At 40.7% G+C, this 26,311-nt stretch overlaps 1 protein-coding gene across 1 annotated transcript in view; it reads left to right on the forward strand.

The window, feature by feature from the left end:
- Positions 1 to 26,311, forward strand: part of LOC145415018 (glycerol-3-phosphate phosphatase-like) — a 319,700-nt gene that overhangs the window by 74,690 nt on the left and 218,699 nt on the right. The window lies entirely within an intron of this gene.

The following is a 26,311-nucleotide window of genomic DNA, read 5'->3' on the forward strand; positions in this document are numbered from 1 at the left end:
CCACTGTTCTAGGCTCTAGGTGCAATTCATCGAGCTGGATGGATGGCGAAAGCCATTTATGCATTGAAGTCGTGGCTATTTAAGCACCAGTTTACTGAAGCGAAAGACCATCGCCAGTCCACCAGTTGCAGACAAAACTAGACGAACAGTTACTGGAACATAATAGGTGACCTGTGTTTATTTGTCGTCCTGCACTACGTTCGAGCTTGGTTCACTGTTGACAAACTTTCAGCTGCCTCACGTATGGACCTTACATTTTTGCAGAAACTTCCACATCAACAGAATCCTATATCATCAGAAATGCTGGTAGCAAGGTCTTTGGAAAACAGCTATGGTACTTGTCTGAAATGACAGTTGGTTCGTCAATTTTTGACGAGGGTGTTTCTTTTGATTATGAAAAGAAAATGGTTGCATATATGGGCACAGTTCAGAGTCAAGGCAGACCTTGTCCCCGTGTTGCTCCTGCAGATGCAGCGGGAAAAACCCTTCCACAGCTGTTCGCCACAAAGACCAAGGAAATATTCACCATATTGGAGACTGGCTCTGAATTCCTATCGGACGATCGAGAGCAGTGGCCGGAATCGGGCTCCTACATTGCTGAATCAGATGCAGTGCATGCTTCAGTAGTTGAAGAGCACCGCCGACTATATCCGAAAACAGCTAATAAGGAAAACTTGCTAGAGTAGGCCATTAGGTTAGAATACGATTCTGTCGAGTTATATAAAGTAGGATATAACGCTAAAGTACACATGTATGACTCTCTCTCTCTCTCTCTCTCTCTCTCTCTCTCTCTCTCTCTCTCTATATATATATATATATATATATATATATATATATATATATATATACTGATGGAGACATACATAGGTAATCGTTGCTGTGAATGCATACGACATTTGTCAAGTTATTTGGCACACATAAAAAAAAAAAATCATAAGTGTTACGGGACCCTTAAAGTTTTTGGGAATGGATTGAAACTTCCATGGGATACTTTTCTCATGAAGCAGGATCCATTGACAAGCTGCTCGAAATAACTTGTAAAAAAATATTTTTTACCATGTAACCATGATGTACCCTAATATGAATACAGACCGGTATATATACAAATACGATGCATACATACATACGTATATATATATATATATATATATATATATATATATATATATATATATATATATATATATATATATATATATATATATATATATATATATATATATATATATATATATGTGTGTGTGTGTGTGTGTGCGTGTGTGTGTTACAGGCAGTCACTTCATGAAATGCCTAGTCAGTTCGTGAAATGAGTGTAAATTGGAATGGGTTAATTTAGGTTAGATTAATTTAGACTGCAGTTAGGTTAGTCTGGGATAATCTAGGTTAAGTTTGGGTTACGGTAGGTTAGTCTAGGTTTGGTCACGGTGTATGAACGCTACGTTATATTAAGCGTTCATCTAAATAATCTAACCTGTCTTAACGTAACTAACTAACTCTATCTTAACCTAAACTTAACCTAGATTATGCCATCCTAACCTAACCTAAGCTTAGCCTAGATTATCCCAGCCTAACCTAATCGTGTCCTAATTTAACCAACCAAAATTAATCCATCCCAGTTTAAATTTATTTCTCGAAAGACTAGGCATTTCGTGAAATGACTGATTTCCCAGTTTGCCTGTAACATATTATATATATATATATATATATATATATATATATATATATATATATATATATATATATATATATATATATATATATATATATATATTCATCATCCAATCCTACATTGCCCCATGAGCGTAGGAGCCCGGGGCTAGGCAGTTGGTCCTGACATTTAAGATGAGAGTGACCAGCCTCACTCATCCCTGAGTGGCATTACATGAGCAATCAACCCCAACCACCCCTTGGATATAACCCTTCACCGGCTCAATCAGACTGGAGCGCAATAATTACCCACTAAACCACCAGGCGCCAAAATTTGGTTATATGGTTACCACCCAGCGTAGTAAATGGTTTCCTGGTGCACAGGAAACCATTTGGCATATATATTTCTGGCTCATCCTTGGGTGGCAGATAGGGGAAGGCCTTGTAGTTATACGAGGTACCGTCTTGGACGGTGCAGACCATGGGACCCCCTACAGGTATATAGGGTTCCACCAAGTATACTGAATAAGGTGCAAAAAATAAAAATAAAAATAAAAACCCACCAGAAGCAGGGAGGTGAGATTGTTTCCCATAATCCTCCCAAATATGAATCCAATTGCAAATTACTTGACAGGCGTTCCTGTTGGATTATCATCTACTAAAGGTCCAACCGCACTGCCTCCTGTGCTTACGGGCAGTGTGCCACCGAAAGTGAGTAGGCACTGTGTCAGCAAATTAGAGACTAGGATATTAAACAAACTGAAGTCCATGAAGATCTTTACATACAAGGCAAGATGCCTTGCAGAAGATTACATACTTGATAACTTAATGACCGAATTAGAAAACATTAGTTGGGATATTGTAGGTTTCAGCAAGATCCACAGAAAAGAAGAAAAAAATAATACATCTCGACAACAGCAACCACCTATTTTACTACAGAGGAGGCAAAATGAAAGTTAATGGTGTAGGATTTCTAATTAACAGAAATCTTGCAGACAATATCATCAAATTCAGCAGTGTCTCTGACAGAACAGCATGGATTGTAATTAGACTGCAAAAAATATACCATGAAAGTAATACAAGTATATTCACCGACTTTTCAGAGTTGTAATGAAGAGATAGAAACATTCAGTGACGACATCTCCCAGATTGTGGAAGAAGAAAAGACTACATTTACTATACCCATGGGAGACTTCAATACAAAAGTTGGTAAATCAAACAATGGAGAAGCATGTATGGGAAAATTTGGAGTTGGAGAAAGGAATGAACGAGGAGAAACGGTGGTAAATTCTGCTGAAATGTATAACATGAGAAAATGAACACAATGATTCACAAAAGAATAGGGGGAAAATGGACCTGCAGAAGTCCAAATGGAGAAACAAAGAATGAAATCGACTTCATTATAGCCGAAAGAACAAAATAAATATAAGAAGTGACCACAGAGTTGTGGGTTGCACAGCCAGATTCAATTTCAAAGTGAAAGAAAAAAGATTATTAAAAATAAAGAGATATGCCCAATAAAAGTAAACGAAAACAAAGCAGCCTTTCAGTTGGAAATAACGAACAGATTCCAGGCTCTAAATCAGCGTTTCTTAACCTTTTCCGACCTCACACCCCCCTTGTAATAAGGTCTCAGTCCAGCACCCCTCTACATCTGGTTACTGGGACTGCAGTTGCTACACTACTGCAGGGTTAAAGTAAAGTGAAGTACTGCCTGACAGTTTATTTTATACTGTCTCAAAAAAAAAAAAAAAAATCAAGGATGCCAATACTAAGCAAATCCAGTAAGAAAAAATATAATGCAGCATTTTCCAGCACCCCCTAAAATTGATTTCAGCAGCCCCTGGGGGTGCTAGCACCCCAGGTTAAGAAACGCTGCTCTAAGTAATGCTGAATGTAACAATGATGAGATGAATGAGAGACTAACAAAAGTGCTAAGAGAACCAGCGGAGGTAGTAGGAAAACCTACTACAACCAAAGCCAAGAAGTATTCGGAAAAGACACTCCAGCTCATGGAAAAAAGAAAAAAGAAAATGGAAGTAAAAACAAAAATGAAATAGAACTAACGGAATTAAATAAGCTTATCAACAAGAGACAAAGAGAAGAAAAAGAAAAACATGGATCAGATCAAAGAAACCATCAAAAAAGGAAATAGTCTGAAACAGGTCCGAAGTAAAATGGCGCTAGGAAAGCAACAAATTATGTCACCGAGAGACAAAAACGGTGAAGCCAATAAATGCAGAAATAAGATCCTGGAGAGCTGAAGAATTTTATATGAACTGTATGCATCAAAGAAAACAGTACCAATTGCTAGGGTAACTTTTCAGTCGACACAAGTGAAATACCTGAAGTACCCGGTAACAGCAGACGAGGTAAATATTTCTCTTAAAGATACGAAAAGGGGGAAGGCTCCGGAAGATGGAATAGTAGCAGATTTACTGTTGGATGCAGGAGTGGAAGTAAAAACATGTTTGCCCACTTATTTACTCAGTGTATAAAAAAAGAAAATTCTCAAAATTTGGTGTAATGCAACACCTATTTTACGTTACAAAAAAGGTGACACAAAAGATCTTAGTAACTATCGACCCATTAGCTTATTAACAGTCATTTTACTAAAGTCCTTACGAACAGAATAACAAAAAACTTGGAAGAAATCCAACCTCGTGAACGGGCAGGAATTCTAAGCGGTTATTCAACTACTGGTCACCTCCACACAATGAATCTGCAAAGTGAGAAAAATATGTACTATACTGTAATAAGCCACTGTGCATAGGTTTTGTTGATTGTGAGAAGGAGTACGGATGGGGTATATGTGCAGGAGTAGGTGGGAATGAGAGGGCAAAGGAAAGAGTGTGTATAGTTGTGAGTAAAAGATGGAAGAGGAGCATAAGACAGTATGGATCAGTTGGATCAAGGATTGTGTGGGTAAAGTTGAAAGTTGGAATACAAATGTGGGCGATTGTGTGTGTGTATGCGCCAACGCAAGATCGTGCTAGAAGAGTGAGAGAAGAGTTCTGGACAAATGTAGAAGTATGCATGGAAAAGTTTGGAAGGAATGATAGAGTGTTTTTGATTGGTGATATGAATGGTAAAGTTGGGAATGTGAAGGTGGATGGAATAGTTGGTGAGTGGGGTGTGCCTGCTGAGATAGATGAGAATGGGAGTGCGTTAGTGGACATTTGTGCTGGGAGGGATTGGTGATAGCCAATACCCTCTTCAGGCATAAAATGATCCACAGGTATACATGGCGAGTGATGAGAAGGGTGGGTGGTGAATTGAGTGAAAGGAAGGCAATGATTGATTATGTGTGTGTGGATGAAAGGATGCGAAGATGTATATTGGATGCAAGAGTTTATAGAGGTTGGGGGAGTGGACTTTCTGACCACTACTTGGTGGTGGCCAGAGTTAAAGTTCAAGTAAGATGGAGGAATAGAAGAAGGGAAAGACAAGAGGAAGGAGTAGTTGCAAGGAGAGTGGAAAGGTTACAAGAGGATGAGAAAAAGGCAGAGTATAAGAGAGAAGTGGAGGAACGATTGGGCAAATATGAGTTGGAGCAGATGGGGGACGTGGAAGGTGTGTGTAGAATATTTACAGAAGAAACATGTGCAGCATGTGATGTGGTGTGTGGAAGGAAGAGAAGACGGAGGGGTGCAAGGAACAGCGTGGTGGACTGAAGAGGTGAAACGGGCTGTGGCACAAAAGAAGAAAGCATACAATGAATGGATGAGAAATAGGGACGTGGAAGAAGTTGAGAGGCGGAAGAGAGAGTTATATGTAGAAAGGAAGAGAGAGGTGAAAAGATTAGTAAGAGAGAGTAAGAAGAGAGTGGATGAAGAATTTGGAAGGAATTTGAGTGTAAAGTGGAGGGACTGTAAGAAAATGTTCTGGAAAGAGGTGAAAAAGAGTAAGACAGGGTGGAAGTGAAGTTAGCAGGGGAGTGAAAGATAAAAATGGTAGATTACTAGTGGAGAAGGGAGAAAAAGTGAGCAGATGGGGAGAACACTTTAAGGAATTGTTGAACGTGGAGGATGGAAGTAATGCAAGTATAAGTGGCTGGGGAATGGCTGGGAGAAGGAGGGAGGTGAGAAGACAGGAAGAAATCAGTAGGATAGAAGTTGTGGAAGCAATGAAGAAAGTTAAATCAGGGAAAGGCCCCAGGAATTGATGGAGTGTGTGGTGAAATGTTGAAGCATGGGGGAGAGATAGTAGTAGAATGGATGTGGAAGATGTGCAGATTGGCCTGGGAGGAAGGTAGAGTCCCGGAGGATTGGAAGTCAGGTATAATTATTCCCTTGTACAAAGGAAAAGGGGAAAAAGAAGTGTGTGGTAATCATAGGGGCATTTGTCTTCTTAGTATAATAGGAAAAGTGTATGGTAGGATACTTGTTGACAGAGTTAGAGAAAGAACAGAGAAATTAGTTGGAGAAGAACAGGGAGGCTTTAGGAAGGGAAGAGGTTGTGTAGATCAGATATTCATTCTCAGATCTTTAGTGGAAAAGTTTCTAGAGAAGGGAAAGAAGTTGTATGCGGCTTTCATGGATTTGGAGAAAGCATATGACAGGGTGGATAGACTAGGATTGTGGAAAGTGTTAAGAATATATGGAATAGATGGGAAGTTGTTGAATGCTGTGAAGAGTATGTACGATGGTGCGAAGGCTGCAGTGCGTGTGGATGGTGAACTAAGTGAATTTTTCTCTTTGAAAGTTGGGTTGAAACAGGGATGTGTCATGTCTCCATGGTTGTTCAATCTGTACATGGATGGGGTAATAAAAGAGGTATAAGGTAGGGTAGTGGATGTTGGAGTGGCCCTGGTGAGAGAGGATAGTGTTTGGAAACTCCCTGTACTGTTGTTTGCAGATGATACCGTGTTGTTGAGTGAAGACGAAGGAGAGCTGCAAGGCTTGGTGGATGAGTTTGAGAGAGTGTGTAGGAAACGGAATCTAAAGGTGAATGTAGGGAAGAGTAAAGTGATGGTCTTTGAGAGAGGTGAAGTCAGTGAATGTACAGCGAGGTTGGATGGTGAGGAATTGGAAAATGTGAGTACGTTTAAGTATTTGGGTAGTGTGATGAGTAAGGATGGAGGTTTGGAGGGTGAAGTGCTTGAAAGGGTACAGCAGGGAAGAAAGGTTGCTGGTTCTTTGAAAGCAGTGATAAGAAACAGGGAAGTGAGCATGGAAGTGAAAAAGTTACTACATGACAGTATTGTGATACCAACTCTAACGTACGGAAGTGAAGCGTGGACGTTGTTGGAAGGACACAAGTCAAGAGTGAGAGCCGTGGAAATGAGTTATTTAAGAGGAGCCTGTGGAGTCACATGGAGAGACAGGCTGACGAATGAGGATATAAAGGAGCGTTGTGGTGTTGATGTGGATGTGATAGGAAGCGTTATGAGGAACACACTGAGGTGGTTTGGCCATGTGGAGAGGATGGAGGGTGAAAGACTGACGAAGAGAGTGTATGTGAGTGAGGTGGAGGGGGAAAGAGGGAGGGGGAGGCCGAGGATGAGATTGAGAGATGGGGTGGAGAGGTATATGAGAGAGGGGGGTGTGAGTTGGGAGCAGGGGAGTGAAATGGCGGGGGACAGGGCGACTTGGAGGCGATTTGTTTGTGGCCACCCCAAACGGGATTGAGGCGTCTGGCAATAGATAGATAGATAGAGAAGGCATTTGTCTCAGTGGAGCACACAGCAATTATAAATCCATTGTGAGAACAAGTAGCAAATTAGAACATTGTAAAACTGCTCGAAAACATGCACAAAGAGGGAAATGCTACAGTTAAATTACATAAATACTCGGAAGAAACGAAGATTGAGAAAGGCGTGCGTCAGGGAGATACAGTTTAATAAAATTTATTTCTTGCATGCCTAGAAAGTATTTTCGGAAAGCTACTGTAGACTAAGAGAGCAAAGAAGTAAACATAGATGGAGAAAAGCTAAACATTTAAGATTGTCATAATCTCAGAAACAGTAGAGACATGGCAAGAAATGTTAAATGACATGAACAGAGAAAGTCTCAAAGTAGGGCTAAAGATGAACCGGAGTAAAACTGATGTTTAATCCACATTCACCAAAGAGCGTCATCAGAAAAAGCAAAGAAATTCTTGAAGGAGTCGAGGAGTACAATTACTTGGGGAAAATACTAATAGTAATGAAAGACCATGATAGCGAATTAAAAGGACAATTACAATTGGATCGAAAGCTTTTGGTAAACATGGAGACATGAAAAGTAGTTTGCCAATATGTTTGAAAAGAAAAGTATTTAACGAATGCATAATTCCAGCTATGACGTACGGCTGTGACATCTGGAAATTAACAAAATCGATAGAAAATAAACTAATCCGTTCTCAGAGAGCAATGGAAAGGTCAGTGCTGGGAATATTTTTAAGAGACAGGAAAAGATCAACTTGGGTGAGAGAGCAGACTAAAGTCAAAGGCATTATAGAAATTATAAAAGAACAAAAATGGAGATGGGCAGGCCATTCAGCAAGAGTTAGGAATAACCGATGGAGCAAGAGGCTGACTAATGGACTTCAAGAGACAGTAACAGTAGCAGAAAAGGGCCAGACAGGAAGTGGAGAGATGAGATAGAGAAGTTTGCAGGCAAAACGTGACAGAGATTGCCTCCGTCGTGGAATTCGTGGAGAATAATGGGGGAGGCGCAATGGCAGATGATGATGATGATGGTATATATATATATATATATATATATATATATATATATATATATACCGTATATATATATCATCATCATCATCAGCAGCAGCAGCCATTACAAGTCCACTGCTGAACAAAGGCCTCCCCCAACCATCTCCATGAATTCCTTGACGGAGCCAATCTTTGCCACGTTTTCCCTGCAAATTTCTCTATCTCATCCTTCCACCTTCTGTCTGGCCTTTTTCTGCTACGCTTACAATCTCTTGGTGTCCAGTCAGTCAACCTCTTGCTCCATCGATTATCCCTTATTCTTGCTACATGGCCTGCCCCCCTCCATTTCTGTTCTTTTATACCTTTTATAATATCTTTGACTTTAGTCTGCTCTCACTCAAATTGATCTTTCCCTGTCTCTTAGTGATATTCCCAAAATTGACCTTTCCATTGCTCTCTGAGAACGAATTAATTTGTTTTCCAACGATTTTGTCAGTTTCCAAGTCTCACAACCATACGTCATAGCTGGAATTATACATTCGTTATATACTTTTTGTTTCATACAAACTGGCATGCTACTTTTCATAATGTCCTTATGTTTACCGAAAGCTTTCCATCCAATTGTAATGCGTTTTTTTTTTTTTTTTTTTTAGCTATCATTATCTTTCGTTAATTTTAGTATTTGTTCCAGGTAATTGTACTCCTCGAAGTCTTCAAGAATTTCTCCACATATTCTGATGACGCTCTTTGGTGTTTCAGGATTAAACATTACTTTAGTTTTACTTCGTTTCATCTTTAGCCCTACTTTGAGACTTTCTCTATTTTGGTCATTTAACATTTCTTGCCATGTCTTTGCTGTCTCTGATATTAGGATAATGTTATCTGCAAATCTTAATTGGTTAATGTTTTCTCCATCTACGTTGACTTCTCTGTTCTCCCAGTATAGCTTTCTGAAAATATTTTCTAGGCATGCTATATATATATATATATATATATATATATATATATATATATATATATATATATATATATATATCTGCGGTGCAGTGGTCGAGTGTGCGTTTCGTACACGGATGAGCCACGGTTCGCGTCCCGCCAGGGTAATAAATTTTGGGAGTGTTCACTCGGCCACGTCCTGCATTGGCGGACACAAGGGGTGCTGTGGTTGAACCAGTGTCGCTTACTATACAGTATGCTTGCACCGAGTCGGCTTCCGCGGGCCGATTACACTTGGTTCACAGACTACACACACATCTAAAGCCACTCCAACACTACAATTACACTTACAAGCATTTCTCACCCTACATACAATCTCTGCAAGACAGTCTAAGCCACTTGGCAGAGATACACTGGCTGTATCGTCCCAACTTCGGTCGGGATTGGCCGGTCCTGCATTATATATATATATATATATATATATATATATATATATATATATATATATATATATATATATATATATATATATATATATATAATGTCTCTACCAGACAGCCTAAGCCACTGGGTAGAGATACATTGGCTGTATTGTCCCTGCTTCGGTAGGGATAGGCCGGTCTTGCAGTGGACCTCAACGGCTGATGATGATGTTATGTATCTATCTGTCTATTGCCAGACGTCTCAATCCCGTTTGGGGTGGCCACAAACAAATCGCCTCCACGTCGCCCTGTCCCCCGCCATTTTACTGCCCTGCTCCCAACTCACACCCCCCTCTCTCATATACCTCTCCACCCCATCCCTCCATCTCATCCTCGGCCTCCCCATCCCTCTTCCCCCCTCCACCTCACTCACATACACTCTCTTCGTCAGTCTTTCACCCTCCATCCTCTCCACATGGCCAAACCACCTCAGTGTGTTCCTCATAACGCTTCCTATCACATCCAGATCCACACCACAATGCTCCTTTATATCCTCATTCGTCAGCCTGTCTCTCCATGTGACTCCACAGGCTCCTCTTAAATAACTCATTTCCACTTCTCTCACTCTTGACTTGTGTCCTTCCAACAGCGTCCAAGCTTCACTTCCATACGTTAGAGTTGGTATCACAATACTGTCATGTAGTAACTTTTTCACTTCCATGCTCACTTCCCTGTTTCTTATCACTGCTTTCAAAGAACCAGCAACCTTTCTTCCCTGCTGTACCCTTTCAAGCACTTCACCCTCCAAACCTCCATCCTTACTCATCACACTACCCAAATACTTAAACGTACTCACATTTTCCAGTTCCTCACTATCCAACCTCGCTGTACATTCACTGACTTCACCTTTCTCAAAGACCATCACTTTACTCTTCCTTACATTCACCTTTAGATTCCGTTTCTTACACACTCTCCCAAACTCATCCACCAAGCCTTGCAGCTCTCCTTCGTCTTCACTCAACAACACAGTATCATCTGCAAACAACAGTACAGGGAGTTTCGAAACACTATCCTCCCTCACCAGGGCCACTCCAACATCCACTACCCTACCTTATACCTCTTTTATTACCCCATCCATGTACAGATTGAACAACCATGGAGACATGACACATCCCTGTTTCAACCGAACCTCCAAAGAGAAAAATTCACTTAGATGATATATATATATATATATATATATATATATATATATATATATATATAATATATATATATATATATATATATATATATATATATATATATATATATATATATATATATATAGATAGATAGATAGATGACAAAACAAAACAAGTTTCAAAGCAAGCCTTGAGGACAGTAAATCACCCATGGGGATGAGGGTGAGTTCATGGAATGTGGGAAGTTTGAGGGGAAGAGCGGGGGAAGTCGTTGAGGCATTCAGTAGGAGGTGGGTGGATGTGGCGTGTTTGCAGGAAGTCCGGTACAGGGGTGGATCAGCCAGAAAAATTGTTGGGAAGGATTATTGCTATAAGTTGTTTTGGCAGGGGGGACAGACGGATATGTGTTATGAGTCCATATTATCATTACAAATCATAATAGATGGATAGATAAATAGATGGATAGAGAGACATATAGAAGCAGGAAGTCAGATGATGAGAAGGTATTGTGTCTGCGAGAATCGAACAATGCTAAACATGCTTACACACTCTTAACTCAAGGAATGCTTTATAGGCACACGACAGCGCCTCGTGACCATACACACACATACACACATACTCACACACAGGCTTCTAGAACTTTCCAACAATAGTGTAACACACGTGACATGACCCCTGCTACACCAGAATTTAGGAAGCAGAGCTCAGAAGGAGACAGGCCATAGAACCGGCAGGTAGTAGGGAGAACGAGCTTAGCAACATGGAAGAGAGAGAGACAGAGAGAGAGCGAGACAGGGAGGTAGCTAGCGGGACTCTACTTAACTTCACTCGTGTGTGAGAGACTTTGTTAATATTTCCAAAACAAATAAAAATAGTCCCATACTATTCTTTATCTCTCCTGTCATTGCATGACAAATGGGAACTTACAAACTACTCAAGTATAACAACCGCGCGTCCACGAGTCTAATATATATATAACTGATTTACAAAACTTCACTACAAGTATATACAAAGTCTTTTATGAGATATGGAGGTGTTGGTGTGATGGTTGCGGAGAAATATGTGGAATATGTTATGAATGTTTTGAGAGTAAGCGATAGGATATTGGTAGTGAAAATTCTGTTGGGTAGAAAGATAGCTGTGATTATATCGGCATATGCACCACAGGCAGGATTGGATGAAGCAGAGAAAGATAGATTTTGGGATGATTTAATACGTGTAGTGGGTGGTATGCGGGATGATGAGATAGTGATTTTGGGAGGGGACTTAAATGGTCATGTAGGTGAAGCAGCACAAGGTTATGAAGGAGTGCATGGGGGATGTGCGTATGGTCTAAGGAATGCAGAAGGGGAAAGGATACTCGAGTTTGGGGAGGCAACGGACATGATTGTGTGCAACACATATTTTAGGAAAAGAGACAGTAGGTTAATTACGTATGAGTCTGGGGGAAATAGCAGTCAGATAGATTATTTTCTGGTTAGGAGGGCTGATAGGAGGTTAGTGAGGGATGTTAAAGTTATAGGAAGTGAGGAGTGTGTGCAGCAGCACAAACTATTGATTTGTGATATGGTGCTTAAAGAACAAATGATGAAAAAGAGGACTTATGTACCTAGAAGGAAAATATGGAAGCTGAAAAGCCAAGTAGTAAGGGATGCCTTCTATAGCGAGTTGAAGGGAGTGGTGGCTGAACAGGGAGCTGTAGACAGAGGAGTTAATGAACAGTACAGAGCCCTCAAGAACAATTTCTTGAGAGTTACTGATGTAACATGCGGTTGGGCAAGAGGTCCACCAAGACATAAAGTAACTCGGTGGTGGGATGAGGGTGTAGAAGCTGCAGTTAAGGAGAAAAGAAGGCTTTTCCGGGAATGGAAGAAGAGGGGTAGGAAAGAGGAATATTTGGCTGCCAAGCGTAGGGCTAGAAGAGAGGTATACAGGGCAAAGTCTGAGTCACAGAGACTATTACTTGATAACCTAAATCATGGGGAAAGGAAGAATATGATATTTAGGGTGGCAGGTCAAGTGAAGAGGGATAATCGGGATATTATAGGTGAGCAGTGTGTGAAGAATGATGTTGGAAGGGTAGTGGTGAACAGTGGAGATATTAAAGATGCATGGAGGGAGCATTATAACCGGTTGTTGAATGAGGAGTTTGACTGGGACAGGGAAGGTTTGGAGCCAGCAGATCCAGTGTCTGGCCCTTGGCCTTTGATTGATACTGCTACTGTGAGTGAGGCAATATGCAGGATGAGGGTGGGGAAGGCAGCAGGTGTGTCTGGGTTGACTGCCGAAATGCTGAAGGCCTCAGGCGATATAGGGGTCAGTTTAGTCACTGACCTGATAAATAGGATTATTTATGAGTGTGTTGTCCCAGATGATTGGCTGAAGTGTGTAATTGTAAATGTGTATAAAGGGAAGGGTGATGCCCTGGAAAGAGGAAATTATAGAGGTATAAAGCTGTTAGATCAGATAATGAAGGTAATGGAGAGAGTTTTAGAATGTATGATTAGAGAAAGAGTGAATATTGATGAGATGCAGTTTGGGTTTATGCCAGGTAGGGGGACCACTGATGCTATATTCATTGTTCGACAGCTTCAGGAAAAATTTATTGGTAGGAGAAGGGATCTTTATTTTGTTTTTGTTGATTTGGAAAAGGCCTTTGACAGAGTCCCTAAAGAGGTGGTGGAGTGGGCAATGAGAAAGCTTGGCTTGGAGGAGTGGCTGGTTAGGGTGGTTATGGCTATGTATGTGGGTGCTCACACCCAGGTAAGAGTGAATGGAGATTTGAGTGATGAGTTTTCCGTGAATGTTGGTGTGCATCAGGGGTCAGTCTTGAGTCCCATGTTGTTTATCATGGTACTTGAAGCCCTTTCACGTGACTTTAGAAACGGACTCCCGTGGGAGTTGTTGTATGCTGATGATTTGGTGTTGATTGCAGAGAACGAAAGGGAGGCGGAGGAAAGTTTAGGAAGTGGAGAGATGGTATGAGGCACAAGGGTTTAAGGGTAAATGCAGAAAAAACAAAAGTGATGATATCTAGGGTTGGTGGAGGTACTGTCAAAGACGAGGGAGAGTGGCCATGTGCAGTTTGCCACAAGGGCGTGGGAAGTAATTTCATCTTGTGCGGTGTGTGTGATAAATGGGTGCATAAGAGATGTAGTGGTATCAGAGGTAGACTGCGAGATAATGCTGATTTTATGTGTATGGCGTGTCGGGGTGAGCAGGTGGAGATTGTCAGACGTGAAAGGATTGACCTTGCTGGTGAATCTCTTGAGTGTGTGGAAGAGTTTTGTTATTTGGGAGACATGTTGTGTGCTGGAGGTGGGGCTGGAGCTAGCTCTGTGGCTAGGGTGAGAAGTGGTTGGAAGAAGTTCAGGGAGCTCTTGCCTCTCCTGACATTGAGAGGACTCTCCCTACGTGCTAAGGGGTCTTTGTATGCAGCATGTGTTAGGAGTGTAATGCTGTATGGTAGTGAGACCTGGCCAGTGAAGGAGGAAGATATTCGCCGGCTCAGACGTATATATATATATATATATATATATATATATATATATATATATATATATATATATATATATATATATATATATATATAATCATCATCCGGACCTCCTTTCCCACCCTAGGGCAGGGTGAGGAGTAGCAACGTCCAGACAGCCCATATTTACCCAATCCAATAGGCCACACTTCCATTCACTCATCATTCAAGCTCCCGGAATTCTGACTCTATCGGATACGCTAAAAACATTCACCACGTTCTGTAGCTTCATATAAACGTATCCAACTGAGTCAATCAGGACGCTACCACGTTGAAAAGGGGTGCCAAATCCCTGATCATGCACTTCTCACAACATTCATCCAGCCAGGTCTATCTCTTGTCAGTTCTCTAGCCTTACCGACTACCAAACCTCTCTTCCTCACACACTCATCCACCACATCTCTCCACCTTCTCCTTGGCCTACCTCGCCTCTCCCCTCCTTCAAATTCGCTCAGATATACCATTTTTATCACTCGATTGTTATATATTCTCTCCACATGACTATACCATCTCAGTATACTCTTTTCGGTTCTGGTGTCCACCGACTTCCTCACTCCACATCTATCACGAATCACATTATTTCGTATCCTGTACACCCTCTGTACTCCACATACATTCCTCAGGAGTCCCATCGTCACTGCTCATATTTTTAACTTTTCATTTTCATACCTCACCATAGTCTCACATCCATATGTTAAAGTTGGCAGTAACACTCCTTCATGTAAGCCTCGTGCAGCTGCAACACTCAGACCTTTGTTTCTTATCAAGACCTTCATTGCAACAGCTACAGTTCTTCCCTGCGTCACTCTACTTTCACATTCTTTTGCACATTTTCCTCCCCTTTCTATCACTGTACGCAGGTATTTGAACTCTCACCAATTCCAGTCTCTCTCCATTCACTGTAACATCGCACTGGGGGTCACGTTCTCTCTCAATAACCATCATTTTACTCTTTTCTACATTTACTTTCAAGGCACGACGCTCACAGACCTCCGCAAAACTCTGCATTAGCCTACCAAGTTCTTGTCCGGTACTTGCAAGTAGCTTTGCATCATCAGCATACAACAAATTTGAGATATTCCATCCATCACCATTCATTGCCAATGCCATCCCTCTCTCCATTACTCGTGTTTTTACTTTTGTCATCGTCCCAGCCATATATATATATATATATATATATATATATATATATATATATATATATATTTATATTTATATATATATATATAAAGATATATATATATATATATATATATATATATATAGAGAGAGAGAGAGAGAGAGAGAGAGAGAGAGAGAGAGAGAACAGCCATGGGGACATCACACAACCTTGTCGCACGCCCACACCGATCGTGAACCTTTCGCTTAGATGCCCATTGACACCTACACATGCTTCACTACCATCAAAAAAACTCTTGACGGCACCTAGCAGCTTGCCATCCACATCGTACGTGCGCAAAACTTTCCACAATCCTTCTCTGTCCACTTTGTCGTTTGCATTTTCCAGGTTATGGTCCTTCTCACAAGACGTTTCTGCTATGTCTCACTGCAAATATTTGATCCACACATCCTCTGCCACTCCTAAAACCACCCTGTTTATCACTCACTAGGAATTACGGTATCTCTCTTACTTTCTCTGCAATATTTCTTCCATATACCTTCCCTACGGCACGCAATAAACTTATGCTACGATAATTCTTGCACTCACTTCGCTCACCTTTATTTTTGTACAGGGGTACAATCACAACCTTTTTCCACTCTGCTGGCACAGTTTCATTCATTCATGCCTTCTTACATATCTCCGACAAGCACTTCATTCCACTGTTTCCACTACACTTAATCATCTACATACACCTCATCAACCCCAGCTATTTTCCCATTTTTCAGCCGCTTCACAACTCCTCACCTGTGTATCACATCTGGCACTGCATTCCTTCTCTGCAGACCCCCCCCCCCCAACCAATCATGTTTACAGCCACTCTACTCTCTCTACTCCCATTCATCAGGCTTTCAAAATATTCTTTCCATCTGGTCCTTACTTCATCCCCATGGGTTGATAATCTGCCACCTACATCCTACACACCATCACAGTTCTTTCCACTTTCACTTCTATATTTCCGCACTTCTTTCCAGAATAACTTCCTGTTTTCAGAGTAGTTCGCATTTATTTTTCTTCCTAGATCATCATTTACCTCCTTTTTCCTCTTCACTAGTCTCTTTACGTGCTTCTTGCTCTCAATATATATTCAATTCTTACATCAACTGAACCCCTGTCCTGTAACCACTTTAGCCACTTCCTGTTTTCCTCCACCGCTCTCTTAACCTCTTCATCCCACCATGCTGTACACTCGCCCAAATAAGTGATGACTCTTTTTCTTTAAGTTTCGGACAAACTCCTTGGGTCTGGCAACGTTCACTTCATTGGGAGTTAGCAGACGGAAGCAGTCATTGCCTGCCCTGCAAACATTATTTATGGTGTAAAAGAAAACTAATCTTGCGAAAGTATTAGTTAGGTTTAACGTTTATTTGTTTTAGATCAATAACAATAATTTAAGTGAAAAAGCGACATTTGGCACGTTTCCACTCGTCGTCACGCTTCATGCTAGGAGAGTTACTAATGTAGCATTTTCCGGCTAAATTTATTCATTTTAAAAGCTGTTTTAAAAGTTATATAACTGGTAAAAATTTAAATATTTTGTATATCTGGAATTCTTAGTCCTGTCAAGCGTTTTTTTCCTTAATCTCTCTCGGTCTGGCAGATTTTTACCACTATTGAGACCAATCGAGCGGATTTCTATAACTTCTTTGGCAACACTGCACGCCACCAGGCCCATAGTTGCCAACTTAGCGCTTTTCGCGCTAGATCTAGCGCTTTTTCGTCTTCCTTAGCGCCTTTTTTTTCGTGAAGCGCGCCTTAGCGCATTTTTAGCGCTTTTTACCGATTCTAGCGCCATGTTTGGTGCTTTTCTGGTTGACCACGAGCCCTGATTCTTAGATAAAAAATTTTCTGATATATTGTTTTGATATTGATGAAAAATGCTGCCCCCCAGGGAGAGTACTGTGGCGTATATTACACCACAAAGTATCGCACCTCACATTTCACCCACACACGTAGTTCACTTTCCTCGTGGCTTCTCCTCATTTCACCACACACGTGGTTTCTTTCCCTCGTGGTTATTTTCCTCATTTCACCTACACACGTGGTTTCCTTCCCTCACGGCTTTTTCCACACCTAATTCTCAGAATCAGCATCGCTATGGTGCAGCTATCAATAGAATTGAATTTCTCTTCCCTCCTCACCTGTAGTGGTGCCTAAACCAATCAGATTTGAATATTCAGGTGACCTAACCATACCAGTGCTCCACCTCCTCATTAAGGGGCTTAAAAGTAAGTGGGCGCCCTCACTCGCCCCCACTTCTCTCCACTCTCCACTTCACCCAGCTACTACCTCCTCTCCAGGTTCAAGTGTTGCCAGATCTTCAGAAATTTCTGGAGATCTACTGAAATTTTGACCAATTGTCAGAATTTAAGGAATTACTATATTATCTTCAGAAATTTTAACATCTGTCGGATATTCTTCAGATTTTTGGAAATTATTACCGAGAATTTAAACAATGTGCACTCCTTCACTAAAAATCCACTTTCATCAACTTTTGTATAACGAATAAATTCCACAAAAATGGAATGTACCGAACCCCAACGACAGTTGCTCCGTTGAAACTGCCAACAGACTCGGTATGGACACGTAAAGATCCCCGTCAGGCAGGAGCAGTCAGCTGAATGTGTGACCACTGCCAGTACACAGACGACACCCATGCTCTGACTCAGAGGCCTGCATTTGACCCTCTCAAAGTTAGAGTTATGCTAAATACGTAAATAACTACAGAGTCAATGCATATAGGCAGGCTACTTATCATTATTAAATGCAGACAGAATAATGCATCAAGATAAGAAAACCGAATGTGCTTTGAGCAGAGTCCTGAGTCGGTCTTTCTGCACCCACGCACAGTTTAGGCCTATTTCTTTAATCTTTGCCTCCACAGTTTAAGATCTATGCAATATATTTAATGTTATCTTCAATGAATGAAGGAACCTGTCATTATTTGTGCAGATAGTTCGTTCGTTCGTTCGTTTACAGATTCCCTGCACCTATAGTGCAGGCCGGGCCATACATTAGTTCGGTCAGTGGGGTATGGGCTGATTAAAAAATTGTAAGTGGGGAGGACAGGACCTGGGGATTGCCCAGCACACACGTCCTGTCTCCTGACTGGCTTTGTGGTGTGTGTGTTTGTGTGTGTGTGCAGATAGTATAACTGTGCCAGGATATACAAAAACTGTGTTCATATCTGATCTTAGCTGTTTCCGCTTATGCTACCACGATTGGTTTAAAGATATTTATATATTTTACATGATTTGTTGTAACCCATATTTCATTGCTATATATGTTTTTAAGGGAAAAAATTTGAATCTTCAGAAATTTTCTGTAAAATCCAGGAATTTTGGTAAGAATTCAACAGAAATTTAATGGGGACCATCTGGCAACATTGCCTGTGCAGTTTCTGAGGGTCTACTGTTTGTGGTAGACTCCGTTGGGGCATTGACTGTTCTGCCCAGTTCACGTTCAGCCATGCAATCGCTCAGAAGATTGTGACTCGGTGATCATAGAAGACTAGTAATACTTACTTTGATCGTGCCCCTGCAGTGTGCACCACTTAAAAACTAAAAATGAGTAAGAAATACACACAGCATTTTAGAAAAGAGTGACTTAGTGACCCCAGATATGAAAAGTGGCTGAAGAAAATTGAGGGAGATGATATAGTGTCTCTGTAAGTACTGTCATTGTTCACTGTCGGCCAAATTAAGTGATATTGAGCAGGGCCGGATTTACCAACAGGCCAAGTAGGCCATTGGCCTAGGGCCTACCGGTATCTGAGGGCCCATTGAAACTAATTTGTCGCGCAGTGTACCAGCATATAACCTTGTTTCAAGCGTACACCGAGTATTTCATTATATGATATATTCACAACCATAAGGGCCCCTGTACAATAAGTATAGGCCCCGGAGTAAGGAGCCCCTCTACAATAAATATAAGCCTGCAGCGGTCTTCAAACGGTGCGCCATGGCCCACTGGTGGGCCATGGGGTGGTTCTCAGATGTTGAAATTTTTATTTCTTACATTATAATATGATATTATGTAATATTTGACGACATCTGGCCATTGCAAAATAATTAAGTATAATATATCTATATCTATCTGTCTATCTATATCTATCTATCTATCTATATACATATATATATATATACATATATATAGAGATAGATAGATAGATAGATAATGATTACTGAAACATACAAACATTTCTATAAATTTGGGGGCCCACTGATGAGTTTGGCCTGGGGCCCACAAGTGGGTAAATCCGGCCCTGATATTGAGAGACACAGAAATACGGCAAAACACAAAAAAGCAGAAGAGCCGTTCAGTGGCCAACGACAAACTTTCATTCATTTTGAAACAGTAAGTGACGACGTAAGAGAAACTGAGGGTTGAGTGTCACTTCTCATTGCCGAACATTGCTTGTTACGTGTGGTAGATCACCTAAGTGAGCTTTGCAAAGCACGTTTTCAAGACAGCAAGGCATGCAGAAATCTCAGGCTGAAAAGGTCGAACTGTAATGCTGTTGTATGCAGTGTGCTTGCCCCCCATTTCAGTGATGACCTGAAGGCTGATATAGGCGACAGGAAATTCAGCCTGTTAATTGATGAGAGTAACAATATATCTGTTACAAAACTTTTAGGCATTGTGGTAAGGTACTATTCTGAAAGTAAGAAAAGGAATATAGTTACTTTCTTAGACCTCGTTCAACTGACTGAATGTGATGCCAATGGAATATGTGATGTTGTGAAGAAATGCTTACAAGATCATGGCCTAGAGCTGCAAAGATTAATTGCCATTGGAACTGATAATACATCTGTCATGACGGGTATCAAGAATGGAGTATATGCTAAAATTAATGTGAGGTTCCCCATTTGAAATTAATCAGCTGTGTCTGTCATTCACTACAGCTAGCGGTATCTCATGCTGCAGCCGAGTGCCTCCCTAGGAATTTAGATTTCATGATACGGGAAACGTATAATTGGTTTTCTCACTCAGCCATCCATCAAGCTAAGTACAAGGAATTGTATTCTGTGATAAATGATGGTCAGGCTCCTAAGAAGCTAATACAGCTAAGCCAAACACGCTGAATGTCCACTGAGTCGGCCATTGTTAGAATTTTGCAGCAATAGGATGAACTTAAGACTCTGCAAGAAAAGATGAACGCTGTTTCACGGCTCAGCTTCTGTATGAAATGTTTAATGACAAGAACTATGTATTTCTAATATTTCTGAAGCATATCCTGGGAGAAGTTCAGTCTGTGAATAAGAAGTTTGAGTCAGAGGTACAGGCTCCAACTAAGTTGCTAAATGACCTTGTCTCTCTTGTGGACTCTATTACTGAAAGAATATCATCCCCGGAAGGAAAGTAAAAGAAGGAGAATCGGTGGAGAAGTACTTAGATCCCAGTCCTTACTTTGGGTATGAATTTGAAAAGGAAATGTTGCAGTGCAAATTTCCGCAGGAGAAGGAAATTCGTGAAAGATGCATAAAATTTGTTGTGGAACTTATAGAATAGCTTCGCCAACGTTTGCCAGATAAGTTTGAAGTGTTAAAGAAAATGTCATCGCTGAGTGCAAGTGAATGCCTAAACCCAATCAAGCCTGGAATACTGGAACTAGCACAGATGTTTGTTACTATAGTAGGACTCGCGTAAATTTGCGCCTGTGGTGTGGTCCGCACCTGTGTACAGTTCTGCCACGTTTTCTATACCGTTCTCTCTCTCTCTCTCTCTCTCTCTCTCTCTCTCTCTCTCTCCTGGCGGGAGATGTGAGCCACCCTGAGTACTTTTGATTCTTTTATAAGTTATATATAATTGTGCTTTCATTTGGTAATTTGGTTTTGTTATATTTAGTGATATTTATCATTTTTTGTATACGGCAACAGATGACCTGTTATTGCAGTACCATGATTGATTTTCATTCATTCATTCTCTTTATCTGGGTGTGGAAGTGTTGCCGCTCGCGAGTGAATGTTTTTTTTTTTTTTTACTTCGGTATTGACATATGCCTACTATTTTGTCCTATATATTAGCTTATGATTATGTGATTATTCCTCGCCCTTAAAATTACGGAAAAAGCCAGTAAATGTGAGCTTTTTTCCCTAGCAACACCTTCACAAGCTATGCTTGGGTCTATGGAGGTACAGTACGTACTTTACCTTAGGCCAGACTGGGTGTGTCAGTGTTGCCACTCACAAGAATTATATGAATTATTTCTTTTACTTTGGATATTGGCATATTTCTTTTTTCAGGCTCATTATCTTATATCCATAACTGTGATATTATTACCCACCCTAAAACTACGCTAAAAATCATTAAAAGTGACTACAATTTCTTTTAGCAACACTGTACAATATGTATGCCATGTTTCTGTGTTACTGTATAAATATTTTATGCATAATAAGATTACTGTTGATTCATCCATCTAAATACACAAGTGTAAGTTTTATTCATCTGAATTTATCGTATTTGTGATGCCTTGTACATAAATAGCTTCCGTTTCACATTGCAAGTTGGGGAAACGTGGCACCACTGTACACAGGTGCGGGCCACACCACAGCCGCAAATTTACGCGAGTCCTACTATAGTGATGAAATTTTAACACGCATTGATTTGCAGTGGAAAAAACTTCACCACATATTATGGGACCAAACCTCAAACACTCTAGATCTCTGGGCAGAAATTGCTTCATATCAAGATGCATGAGGAGAAAATCCTTTTTGTGACCTTTCAGACTTGGCTTTGACAATACTCAGTTTACCTCACTCAAATGCCGCTGTAGAACGTGTGTTTAGTCACATGAACATTGTGAAGTCAAAACTCAGAAACAGGTTAAGCCTCAAAAGTTGAAATGCAATATTGACAATTAGATATGGGCTAAAGCGGCATGGAGCTTCCTGTCATAACTGTAAGTTACCTAAGGAAGTACTGAAGAAAATTGGTTCCTTGAGAGCATACGAATCTTCAAAGCAGCAACCAGGAACGTCACAAGATCAAGCTACTTTGTACACCGAGGAGGAAATTGGTGACTGGGAGTTGGCAGATTAGAGTAATGGTGAGTAGCCTGTTTTTAAGACATTCGTTTACATACTATTTTGCTTGGACGCATGAAAAAGTCTCAATATCTTTTATTGCATGTTTCCTGGCGAGTTTAGCACTTTTTTAGCGCTTTTTGTGGGTGAATTTAGCGCAATGCTAAATTTTCAGTTGGCAACTATGCCTACAGTAACGTGACGTCAGTCATCATCACGCAACGGACTGTGGTGGATGCTTCAGCCTTTGTCACTATTTTCCCCCTCCCCCACCCCCCTTTTTTTAATATACAATCTTTTTCTTCTAAGTTCTATTCATTGTCGCATGCTTGCTTTTGACTGTCGCCCTCTCCCCCTTTAGTTCTTTCATGGAACTGCCCTACATATTTTGTTACATGTTGGAAATTCGTGTAAATAAAAATGACCAATTATCCCCCAGTAATTGCACTGGTTTCAATAACTTCATTGAATATCGGCAGATTAATTTGCTTCTTGATAACAACACAAATGGTTAGGGGCTGTTGTTAGGCACATTCAATAATTTGTCAGTCTTGGTTTTGTGCTACGAGGGGCTCCGTTTGGCAGATTTTCTATGTTCTACCTCTCTATATCGCTTATCTGTGTGTTAACTGTCTTCTTATTGTTAAGCTGCCCGGATATTTGTCTGCCTGGAATATTTGCGGAATAATGAGCAATACTCTGCTTGCACCGACAAGCTGTAGTAACGTGTTGACCATCCACCTAGTGGCTAGCCTCACTGGTTTTCCCGCGTAAGTATAATCCCGCATAGAGAATTAAATGTGGATAATTATATGCGTTTAGGTGTTTATTTTTCTGATTTTATGGCACTGGTGATTTCAACATTACCATTTTCTGTGGGTTTTATGTTATGGGACATTTTTCCACCAGTATTGTTAATTTAGATTGTATAATAAGTATTACGAGAGTTTCTCCGCATTTTAATTCGGAAACCGTTGAGCGATAAGGCGTGCGTTTCACATTCTTTCGTACAGCTAAGCCTCAACTTTATTATATTATGGTTTCCTCTTCCGTAATGCGAGATATACACGGTAAAAACTCTTATATATTGCTTTTTGGAGCTGTTTACCTAAATACTGCTTTTTTCGGTGTGCATTTTTCAAAATATGACTAGGCCGTGGCAGTTGCCAGATACCTTTTTCTGAACGAAAGGTACTGGGAATCGAGTCGTCACTTATTTGGGCGAGTGTACCTTTCTTATTTGTCGTTATTATTGCCACACCACACACCGCTTTAACATTCCTAACAAAGCAATCCCTCTATGCATTCTTCAGGCTGTCCAGATCCATTTCATTCCAATTTACTGATTCTAACTCATCTACTTTGGTCCTGTAATCATCTGCCATTTCTTTGAGCCTCAGGTTCTCAACTTTCAGTCTTTCTCCCTGACTGCTCCTCTCTCCTGATCAGCTTGATCTTGCATGCCACAATCATATGATCTGATAGACTTCTGCATCGTCCTCTCACGGCCCTCGTATCAGCAACCATTCCCATCATCGACCTCCCTACGAGCACATAATCAAACAGGCTTCTTTCAACACAATCCCCGTTCCCTCTATACCATGTATATTTATAAGCATCTTTGTGTTTGAAATACGGGTTACAAATGCACAACTTCCTCTCCTGACATTTCCTTTAGTCGCTTCCCATTATCATTTTCTCCTGGTACGCCATAACAATCCATTATGTTATCCTCAGGACCAGTGCCTACTCTTCCATTCATATCGCCCATGACAATCACTTTATAGCTCGTGGACATTTCTCTCACTACTTCATCCAGCTCATCCCAAAACCTTTCTCTCCCTCACTCCTGTCCTCACACGGTGCATTTACTACTGTAAAATCACTGCCACTTTCATCTTCTCGAACTTGAACTAGACATACATACACCTCGAGCTGACACATTTGTAGTCTTTCATTCCACTCTGCCACACCTCATTCATCAACAAAGCAACTCCTTCCTTGCATCTTCCTCGCCCATTCATTCCCGATCTTACACATTTCACACCCTCCCACTCCTCCACACCCTTTCATTTTCGTTTCACACAATGCCATCACGACATATCTCGCACTCTTGAACACATTCACCACTTCCACCGTCTTGCTCTCCTCATTCACATCTCACATTCCACGTGGCCATGCGAATCTGCCCATTTGGTTGGTGCCCTGGGCAGGAATTGGGCCCTCCGAGGCTCTCTGAAACTACTGCCATGATTGATTTTGGATAGGGGAATCTGGGGGACACTTAACCCTGCCAGAAACCGCGGTTATATGGTTACCACCCAGCATAGTAAATGGTTTCCTGGGTACAGGAAACCATTTGGCTTGTCACTAAATGTAGAAATTATATATATATATATATATATATATATATATATATCATATATATATATATATATATATATATATATATATATATATATATATATGTATGTATATATATATATATATATATATATATATATATATATATATATTATGTATGTATATATATATATATATATATAAATATATATATATATATATATATTCTTTGGTAGGTGGGGACGCTCACTATCCACTCACTCGATGTAGTGCTGCTCTCGGGTGTCTGCCCTTTCCTCTCCATCCTTCTTTCCTTCCATTCTCTTCTGTCTTTTCTTCATTCTTTCGTTGTCCTTCTCCCTACGGGTAACTTTACACTCCCTCTTCTGTCTTTCTTTCCTTCATTCTTTCCACTTCTTTCAGCCTGTGGGTGACTCTACACTGAGTGACAAGCCAAATGGTTTCCTGTACACCAGGAAACCATTTACTATGCTGGGTGGTAACCATGTAACCAAATTTGGGCACCTGATGGTATAGTGGGTAATTATTGCGCTCCAATCGGATTGAGCCCGTGAAGGTTTATATACAAGGGGTGGTTGGGGTTTATTACTCATGTAATGCCACTCAGGGATGAGTGAGCCTTGTCACTCTCATCTTAAATATCGGGACCAACTGCCTAGCCCCGGGCTTCTACGCTCCTCATGGGGCAATGTAGGATTGGATGATATATATATATATATATATATATATATATATATATATACAGTATATAAATAGATAGACTGGATATATAGATAGATAGATAGGTAGGTAGATGTAGATAGATAGATGCAGAGAATGTTTGTCTATCTGTGTGTCTGTCTGTCTGCTCTATGATAATCGATGCGGATGCATACAGAAGTCTCAAAACAGATCTAATAGATGAAACTTTTATGACGAATTTGAATATGTACAGTTGCGAGCAGATGACCCGAGGCCACGTAGTCCACCAACATGTTGTTCTTTTATCTGGCAACAGTGGTAGCTATGAACTTGACCAAGATTCAGTCAGCTGTTCGGGCGAGACAAACCCAGAGATAAATTGTCAAATTGCTGTTCTAACTAGTCTCCAGTCAATATCATGCAACTAAACGTAATATATTGATAATGATTAACGTGTCGTACACATGGTAGATTTATTTATAACCATAGTATTACAACATAGGCATCCAAATAGTGGTGCGTTCATTCACGTGAGACACACGGGTATCCCGAGTGTGCAGCTCCATCACAACCTCGGTTTGTGACGTAGGCACCACGTGACACCAAGTATGGGAAGAGGCATGAAGGTGGAACCAATTGGCCCGTTCATGATGATAAATATTTTTAGAGAGTAATCGTTCGACTTTACCACTCGAATATTAAACACACATTGGTTGCG

This window comes from Coenobita brevimanus, chromosome 101 (assembly GCF_032717465.1).
Source record: "Coenobita brevimanus isolate Jiangsu-jjx chromosome 101, ASM3271746v2, whole genome shotgun sequence".
Lineage (NCBI taxonomy): Eukaryota > Metazoa > Arthropoda > Malacostraca > Decapoda > Coenobitidae > Coenobita > Coenobita brevimanus.